The sequence below is a fragment of the Suncus etruscus genome, chromosome 2, assembly GCF_024139225.1.
Source record: "Suncus etruscus isolate mSunEtr1 chromosome 2, mSunEtr1.pri.cur, whole genome shotgun sequence".
In the NCBI taxonomy this organism is placed as follows: Eukaryota; Metazoa; Chordata; class Mammalia; order Eulipotyphla; family Soricidae; genus Suncus; species Suncus etruscus.
Window position 1 is genome coordinate 155,225,838 of NC_064849.1, and position 9,486 is coordinate 155,235,323.

The following is a 9,486-nucleotide window of genomic DNA, read 5'->3' on the forward strand; positions in this document are numbered from 1 at the left end:
GCCCCTGCGCAAGGATGACATGCAAATTTATGAAGCGTTCCATAAAAAAAATGGGTAATACATTGTTTATTCACAATTCTTTTCCTATTGTTTCCTTGGAATGGGGTGATATTATATATAAAAAAACAAAAACAAGCCTCAGATGAAATTTTGAGACTTGGCAAGCAGTTTTTATAAATGATGATTTACACAGTTTTACCAAACAGACTTTCTTCTCACTGGTGTATAGTTCTTTATTCTTTAATCTTTAATTATTTAATCTTCATTCTTTAATCAACTTAGAAGTCTAACCCAAGACAGATATAATATAGCAGCAAAATTCAGGAGTGATTCATTATCTGCAAAATATTTCTAGCCATCCCATACATAATGAAACCCAATCATTCCAACAATTCAACTACATTTTTAACTGTCCTAATAACGAGAATGTATGAGGAAAATGGAGAGCCTGTCTAGAGTACAGGCGGGGGTCGGGTGGGGAGAAGGGAGACTTGGGACATTGGTGATGGGAATGTTGCACTGGTGATGGGTGGTGTTCTTTACATGACTGAAACCCAAACACAATCATGTATGTAATTAAGGTGTTTAAATAAATTAAAAAAAAAAAACAAAACAAAAAAAACCAAAATAATTCCTGACAATTTTTTATGTTGCTTAGTATATAATTAGTGACTGGAGAAAGAAATAATTAAAACTAGAACAGCTACTTTAGGAGGTTATATAAAAACTTCTATTCTTTTGTAAAAGATATAATTTCACTTTATTCATCTATATTTATTTTTGTTTTTGGTTTTGGGCCACACCCAATAACGCTCAGGGTTTACTTCTGGCTATGCGCTCAGAAGTCGCTCCTGGCTTGGGGGACCAGATGGGATGCTGGGGGATCGAACCATGGTCTGTCCTAGGCTAGCACTGGCAAGGCAGACACCTTACTTCTAGCGCCACCGTGCCGGCCCCTTATTCATCTATATTTGACCCCTTTATACTCATTGTTCTGGGGATGTTTATTTTCTTTTTTCTATTTATATATCTTTTAAAATAATATCTTTATTTAAGCACCATAATTACAAACATGTTTGAGTTGGGTTTCAGTCATAAAAAAAACACCCCTCTTCACCAGTGCAACATTCCTGCCACCAATGCCCCCCATGTCCCTCTTCCCCCACCCCCTGTCTGTCTTTGAGACAGTCATTCTACTTTTCTTACTCACTACCATTGCCAGGATAGCTGTTAGTGTAGTTATGTCTCTAACTGCACTTACCATTCTGTGGTAAACTTTATATTGTGGGCCAGTTCTTCCAGCTATCATCTCTAAAGTCTCTGTGTATTATTACAATAATTGTCCTTAAAACCCATTGATGAGTGAGACTATTTTATGTCTATCTCTCTCCCTCTGACTTATTTCATTCAACATAATAGATTCCATGTCCATCTATGTATAGAAAAATTTCATGACTTCATCTCTCCTGATGGCTGCATAATATTCCATTGTGTATATGTACCACAGTTTCATTAGCCATTTGTTAAAGGGCATTTTGTATTCCAGAATCTAGCTATTGTAAATAGTGCTGCAATTAATATGGGTGTGAGGAAGGCATTTTTTGTATTGTGTTTTTGTGTTCCTAGGGTATATCCCTAAGAGTAGTATAGCTGGGTCATATGGAAGCTCGATTCCCAGATTTTGGAGGAATCTCCATATTGTTTTCCATAAAGGCTGGCTTAGATGGCATTCCCACCAGCAGTAAATGAGAGTTCCTTTCTCTCCACATCCCCGCCAGCACTGATTGTTCTTGTTCTTTGTGATATATGCCAGTCTCTGTGGTATGAGATGGTACCTCATTTTTGTTTTGATGTGCATCTCCCTGATGATTAGTGATGTGGAGCATTTTTTCATTTGCCTTTTGACCATTTGTATTTCTTCTTTGAGGAAGTGTCTGTTCATTTCTTCTCCCCAATTTTTTTGTTTTGTTTTTGGGTCACACCCTGTAGCGCTCAGGGATTACTCCTGGCTCTATGCTCAGAAATCGCTCCTGGCATTCTATATGGCTCAGGGGACCATATAGAACTCCGGGGGTCGAACTCAGGTCCGTTCTGGGTCAGCTGCATGCAAGGCAAACGACCTACCGCTGTGCTATGGCTCTGGCTCCCTGGGGTTAGAAATTTTTTCTTGTTTAGTTCTTTCAGTACTTTGTATATATTTGATATTAGCCCCTTATCTGATAGGTATTGTGTGAATAGTTTGTCCCATTCTGTGGGTGGCCTTTGTATCCTAATCACTATTTCCTTTGAGGTGCAGAAGCTTCTCAGTTTGATACAGTCACATCTGTTTATCTCTGCTTCCACTGGAAGGGAGGGTGATGTTTCATCCTTGAAGATGTGTTTAGTCTCAATGTCATGGAATGTTTTACATATATGTTGTTCTATATACCTTATGGTTTAGGACCTGATATCAAGGTCTTTAATTTATTTGGATTTGACCTCTGTGCATAATATTAGATGGAGGTCTAAGTTTGCTATTTTGTGTGTTTGACCAGTTGTGCCAACACCACTTGTTGAAGAGGATTTCCTTGCTCCATTTTGGATTTCTTGCCCCTTTATCAGAGATTAAATGATTGTATGTTTGGGAAATATTCTCTGAGTACTCTAGTCTATTCCATTAATCTGTGGATCTGTCTTATAAAAACTTCTATATGGTTATTCTCTCTGGTTTGTATTTCCTTATCATTTGTAATTTAATGTTAAAATCAACTAGGGCCGGAGAGATAGCACAGTAGTAGGGCATCTGCCTTCATGCAGCAGACCTGGGAGGGACCCAGTTAGATTCCCGGCATTCCATATCATCCAGTTGAAATATTTTTGGAAAATTTAAAATTATCAATGATGTTCAATATTTTGCATTGTTTTACTCTAGTAGCCAAAACTGTCAGGTAGCCTCACCAGTGGATTAAAGGATTTGAAAGTCTGAGTCTCCCCCATTATAAAGTTGTGTCTCAGCTCATAATGAAACATTTTGGCTAGAATTATAGAAATTTCCATTTTTTTCTAGATCCATTTGCCTATTTCCTTTGTAAACACTAATTAATATCTAGTCTGAATCAATAATCTCATTAGGACTTAAAGAATAATTATGTCTATAATTCTGCCATTTACTTAAGCTTTTAATTTATTCCGTGAAGTTGAATTTATTTTCTGGAATTCCTTCTGGACACAGTTCCTTCTGGAAAGATGAATCAAGTAAAATACTTTGCTCCTAAATTTGGAAGCAATTTAGTGTACAGATATATATCTCCAGAATTCTAATTGACCCTTAACTGTATGGCTGCTTTCTAATGAATATTAATCAATTTTTTGAAATAATTTCTACTGTGTTTCTGCCAAAATGATTATCTGAGGCTAGTTGTTATAGTGTATTACATTTCCTATTTGTTTCTAATTGTTAGATAAAAGGTTTTTCAAAACTCAAAATCTATTAATAACTATGCTTCTGTGTTATTCTATTCATTATATTTTTTTGGAACATGTACGTGATTCAGTTGCTATAATCTTGTTCTGTTAAGCTACTCCTATGACATGCCATAACTTCTATTGTGTTATTTGGTTTAAAACATTTATTTGGGAACTAAAGAAATAGTACAAGGATTAAGGTCTTTAATTGATCCCAGTTGGATCCCGAAAACCATATAGGGTCCTAGAGCCCCATGAGAAGTGACCATTGAGGACAGTCAGGAGAAAGCCTATAGCACCATAGTGTGTCGTCTAAAAATCTGAAAAACAAAATCAACAAGCACTGGTTTGGTGCTGAATAGATTTGTATAAATTGGTCATATTCCAGTGTTGGTATAATCTTACTTCCCTTTCTGCCAACATTAGTACTCTTAGATATCTGAAGAGGCTATGTAGCTCTCTTAATAATTTATATTGTCGGGCCGGAGAGATAGCACAGCGGCGTTTGCCTTGCAAACAGCCGATCCAGGACCAAAGGTGGTTGGTTCGAATCCTGGTGTCCCATATGGTCCTCCGTGCCTGCCAGGAGCTATTTCTGAGCAGACAGCCAGGAGTAACCCCTGAGCACCGCTGGATGTGGCCCAAAAACCAAAAAGAAAAAAAAAATTTATATTGTCAATATTAGTTTTTATGTATTTTACAAAATAAAAAAAAATCTGGCATTCAGATAGGGTACCATATTTGTGGGGGGGGGCACATCCGGTGACACTTAGGGGTTACTCCTGGCTATGCGCTCAGAAATCATTCCTGGCTTGGGGCACCATATGGGATGCGCGGGGGGATCGAACCGTGGTCCGTCCTAGGCTAATGCTGGCAAGACAGACACCTTACTGCGCTGCGCCACTGTTCCAGCTCTATGGGTATCATATCTTGAAAAGTTTACTTAGCCTGGGGCCCGGAGAGATAGCACAGCGGTGTTTGCCTTGCAAGCAGCCAATCCAGGACCAAAGGTGGTTGGTTCGAATCCCGGTGTCCCATATGGTCCCCCGTGCCTGCCAGGAGCTATTTCTGAGCAGACAGCCAGGAGTAACCCCTGAGCACAGCCGGGTATGACCCAAAAACCAAAAAAAAAAAAAAAAAAAAAAAAAAAGTTTACTTAGCCTAAAACATTGACATCATGGACAGAGATTATGGTATAGTTCGTAGGGCTGTTGCCTGTATGCAGCTGATCCAGGTTCAATCCCTCATATCCCATATTGTCTACCTAGCACTTCCAAGAGTGATTTCTGAGTACAGTCAGGAGTATGCCCCAGGCATCACTGAAGCACAAGGCCAGGAATAAGTTCTGAGCACCACCGGGTGTGTCCTGCTTCCAAAAAAATAACCTATTAAGAAAACCTTAATAAATATTTAATACTCATAAAATTGATTGTACTTAAGCCACATGTTCTGATCATAATTTAGACACAATATCATCACTTGTAAATTTTATCTTGGTGATGTTATTTTAATTTCAGTTTTTTTTGTTTTTGTTTTTGTTTTTTGTTTTTTTGTTTTTGTTTTTGGGCCACACCCAGCGGTGCTCAGGGGTTACTCCTGGCTGTCTGCTCAGAAATAGCTCCTGGCAGGCACGAGAGGACCATATGGGACACCGGGATTCGAACCAATCATCTTTGGTCCTGGATCAGCTGCTTGCAAGGCAAACACCACTGTGCTATCTCTCCGGGCCCTTAATTTCAGTTTTTTACCAAAATTTTATCTCCTTTATATTTCTCCCTTTTCTTATATTTGAAGAAGATGAAGATGGGTTCCCTAACATTTAAATTAATATTTTCAAAATTATAGTAAAATTTAAAGAGCAAGTAAAATGAATTATTGTGCAATCTCTCCCTGTAAATATCTCTTTTGTCTCCTCTTTAGTACTCTTGAATACATACATGTTTGATGCATAATTCCATGACACTAGTATTTTCTTTGATGTCAAATTGTCTCAAAATAGGCCAGAAAGCTCTTTCAGTCTGGCTCCCTACATGATTAAAGTCTTTCATTACATTTTACCCTCTTGATTTCATAATTAAAAACTAACTTTCAAATTCACCTCTATTTTGCCGTCTTTCACATGCATCCTCTACAGATACTCTAGATTTAGTAATAATATTTTGAAATAATCAATGTGTTCAACATCTATACAACACAGTTTAAAATACAGATATATGGGGGGCCGGGCGGTGGCGCTAGAGGTAAGGTGCCTGCCTTGCCTGCACTAGCCTAGGACGGACCGAGGTTCGATCCCCCGGCGTCCCATATGGTCCCCCAAGCCAGGAGCGACTTCTGAGCGCATAGCCAGGAGTAACCCCTGAGCGTCACCGGGTGTGGCCCAAAAACAAAAACAAAACCAAAAAAACAAAAAAAACAGATATATATATGTATATATATATATGTATATATATATTTATGTTTGTATAATTTGGCGCTTTAATTAGGAGAAGAACTGGTTTGGGTGACACCTAGTAGTGTTTAGGGATCACTCTTATCAGTGCTCAGAGTACCAAACATGGTGCTGAGGATTTGAATGATGGTTGATGCCATGCCAGGCAGCACCTTTATTCCTATATTATTTCTCTGTTCTGGAATTTGATATTCTTATATTTTTTATAACTAAGGAATGCACTCTCTTTTATCTATAAAGGCACCTGAAAGACTTGCTAAGTTAGCTGTAATGCTGACTGCTTACTCTTTACATTTTTAGCTTTTCTTACACATATTTTATAAAGACAAATATTTCCTATGTATATAGCCTGATTGTGCTGAATAGTACATACCTTGGTATAAACACTGAATAGAAGGGAGATGGGAGATCATAGAGTAGTTCTTTTATCTATTCTAAATGTTAAAATATATTCATGCTAATCCCTACCATGATCCCACATAAGAATAATATTAGAAAAATTAAATATGTTTATCTAAGAGAGATTAATGGTTTTGTATTGCCAAATATTATTGCTCCAGTCCAATATCTCCATTACTTAAATTTCTAACATAATCAACATTTTCTAATACATTTTAAAAATTTGCTAAGTTAACAACAGTATTCTTTCCTGATGCCCAATAAATTACTGGGAAATTCATTCCAATTAATAAGGCACCTTTTTAAATAATTTTTTCAGAAAATATTCCTTAAAATATTCTTAGTCAGATAGCCTCTTACTGTGGGCTTGGTGATCAAAAGGGTTTAGAGAACACAAAGCATTTTGAAGTTGAAGTGATTTAAAAGCCTACTCTTCCAGATCCTTGTTTCTGAATGTGTTCACTGGCTTGCTGAATTTATAGAACCAATTTGGGAGAACAATGTTCCTGCCTCCCCTAAGAAATTCCTCAAATTCCTGACAGTGACAATCGAAAGGAAATCTCAGTTGCTTTTTCTTGAGACATTTCTAACCAGCTCAGCAGGAGTAAAAGTTTGTGTCAGGTTTCAGAAAGAAATTCACACAATTTTCTTATATCTTCTACTTTTCAAAGTATATTTTAGTGCATTGTAATAAAGAAAAACATAAAATAAGAAATAGTTATTTCAAGGTAGAGGGTATTTGGCATGTGCTTCATTATCAGGCAGACATGGATTCAACTACTAGCTCAGATGTTTGTGATCTCAATGATTTGGGGTATTATCCTTAAGGAATCTGAATCTCACATTTTCTTTTTCTTTCTTTTTTTTTGGGGGGGTCACACTGGCAGTGCTTAGTGATTACTTATGGCTCTGCACTCAGAAATCACTCCTTGCAGGCACTGGGGACCATATAGGATGTTGGAATTCAAATCATCATCAGTCTTGCATCAACTGCCTGCAAGGCAAACCCCCTACCACTGTGCTATCTCTTTGGCCCATTAATCTCACATTTTTATCACTAAAATTGGACTTAGTACTGCAGGTGACAAGTCTTGCAGGAGATAATACATTCAGTAAACTTATCAGAGTCCTCAAAACACATAAAATGTTTAAAAATACCAATGGTTATTGATCAGTTGCTTACTTTTTATCTTTATTTCTAAAACTTGAGGACTATTACCACTTCTAAAAGAAAATTATTTCTTGATATTTTATTCAGATGCCCAGTGTGTCCTTTCCTGAAGCAAGTTTATAATATTAGATTCTAAGAAAGACCTACATATCAGACTCTATTGATGTGTCATTAAAAGTCTTTAACTTGGGGCCGGGCGGTGGCGCTGGAGGTAAGGTGCCTGCCTTGCCTGCGCTAGCCTAGGATGGACCGCGGTTCGATCCCCCGGCATCCCATATGGTCCCCCAAGAAGCCAGGAGCAACTTCTGAGCGCATAGCCAGGAGTAACCCCTGAGCGTCACAGGGTGTGGCCCAAAAACCAAAAAAAAAAAAAAAGTCTTTAATTTACTGACTTCTCACCTTTCTTTCTTTTTTAATAAATTTGTTAAAGAAATTGGATTGTTAGCTCTGGTAATATTTTATACATCTTGTTTGTCTGGTAACTTATATCATAATGTATTAAAAATGATAATTTGAAATTTTCAGAATTGAAAATTAAGACTAACTGTAATGACATTGTCCTTTTTGGGTCAGAGGGGCATATCTAGCAATGCTCAGGGATTACTCCTGACTTTGAGTTTAGGTATTACTTCTGGTGGTGCTCAGGGAATCAAATTGGATAAGAGAAATCCAGGGTGTACCACTTCCAAGGCAAGCATTCTACCTTCAATACTATAACACTGGCTCCTGAGTGACATCGTTTAGCTAGACTAAACAATCTAGCTTGGCCAGACTATAAATTCCAGCAGGGCAGACTTTATTATTTTTGTAGGACCTGAAGATACAGTGCTAGGTGAATAATAAATTCTTGCTATTTAAACAATGCATTTGACTCATGTATGTTAACACATTACATATAATCATTAAGTCTTGCCTTTAAAACTATGTTAAACAAGATCATTTTGTTGTTTAACACAAAAGTTACTCAATTTTATGGGGCATTATCTTATGAGTCTATAACAGGGATGTTATGACTCAAATATTTGCCACAAGAATGAGAAAATGCATATATGGTAGCATAAATACTAGTAAGTCAATAATGTTTATCTTCCTGAATAAAACTATCAACATGGCTATATATAAAAGGCTATATATATGTATGTATATATATGTATAGATACATATATATCTTTCCTATATATACACATACATACATACATACATACATACATATTTTTTGGTCCACATCTGGAGATGCTAAGAGTTTACTTTCTGGCTCTGTACTCAGAAATTACTTCTGGCAGGCTCAGGGAACCGTATGGGATGCCAGGAATTGAACTTGTATCATCTGCATGAAAGGCAAACACCCTACTCACTGTGCTATCACTCCAGTCCCATGACTATATTTAATTTTGATATCAGCAGTTGAATCATAGTCTGAGCAAATTTCCTGATGGAAAGCACCCTAACATTAAAAAAATTTATATTTCATTTTTACATTTCTGTTGATCATTGTTGTAGAATTTCATATGCCATAATTGAAATGGACAATAAACTTTATCCTAATTCTATCACCTCGTGAAAACTAAGTTGAAATTGATTTCTAGGGCAAGTGACGTCAAGAGTTTTGACTTCTTTGGCTAATGCTCCTGAATGCATTGTCAGTGCTCAGGTCAGTGCTCTGGAAAGCAGCAAATGCTGATCTCTGACCCCAATAAGACAACTGAAGAATCTGCTGCAATTTTTAGAAAAATTATGAAAAATTAAAAACAGAATATCCCTAGCAGTTAGTATGAATGCCCATGATTTTAAAGGCCATAGGACTGTGTCATTCCAATGTATACTAAGTAGATTATCATGAAGAGCGTTTAAAGTAGAAACAATGCCCTAATTTAAGTTTTAACAAAGGAGTTCAAAACTGCCTGTGTCTGGTGACCTACGGTGGTTAATGGTTTAAAGAACAGATTTTCACTTCAGTTTACAATTGATTTATGATGTTTTTGATTCTTGAATCAGATAGGCATTGTACTGAAAAAACCTGGAG

At 37.0% G+C, this 9,486-nt stretch overlaps 1 non-coding gene across 1 annotated transcript in view; it reads left to right on the top strand.

Annotated features, from left to right (window-relative positions):
• Nucleotides 1–49, top strand: part of LOC126002203 (U6 spliceosomal RNA) — a 107-nt gene extending 58 nt beyond the window's left edge. Inside the window, exon 1 of the small nuclear RNA XR_007492970.1 lies at nt 1–49. This exon is cut by the window's left edge and continues 58 nt beyond it. This is a non-coding gene — a small nuclear RNA (U6 spliceosomal RNA).
• Nucleotides 50–9,486: the final 9,437 nt, after the last annotated feature.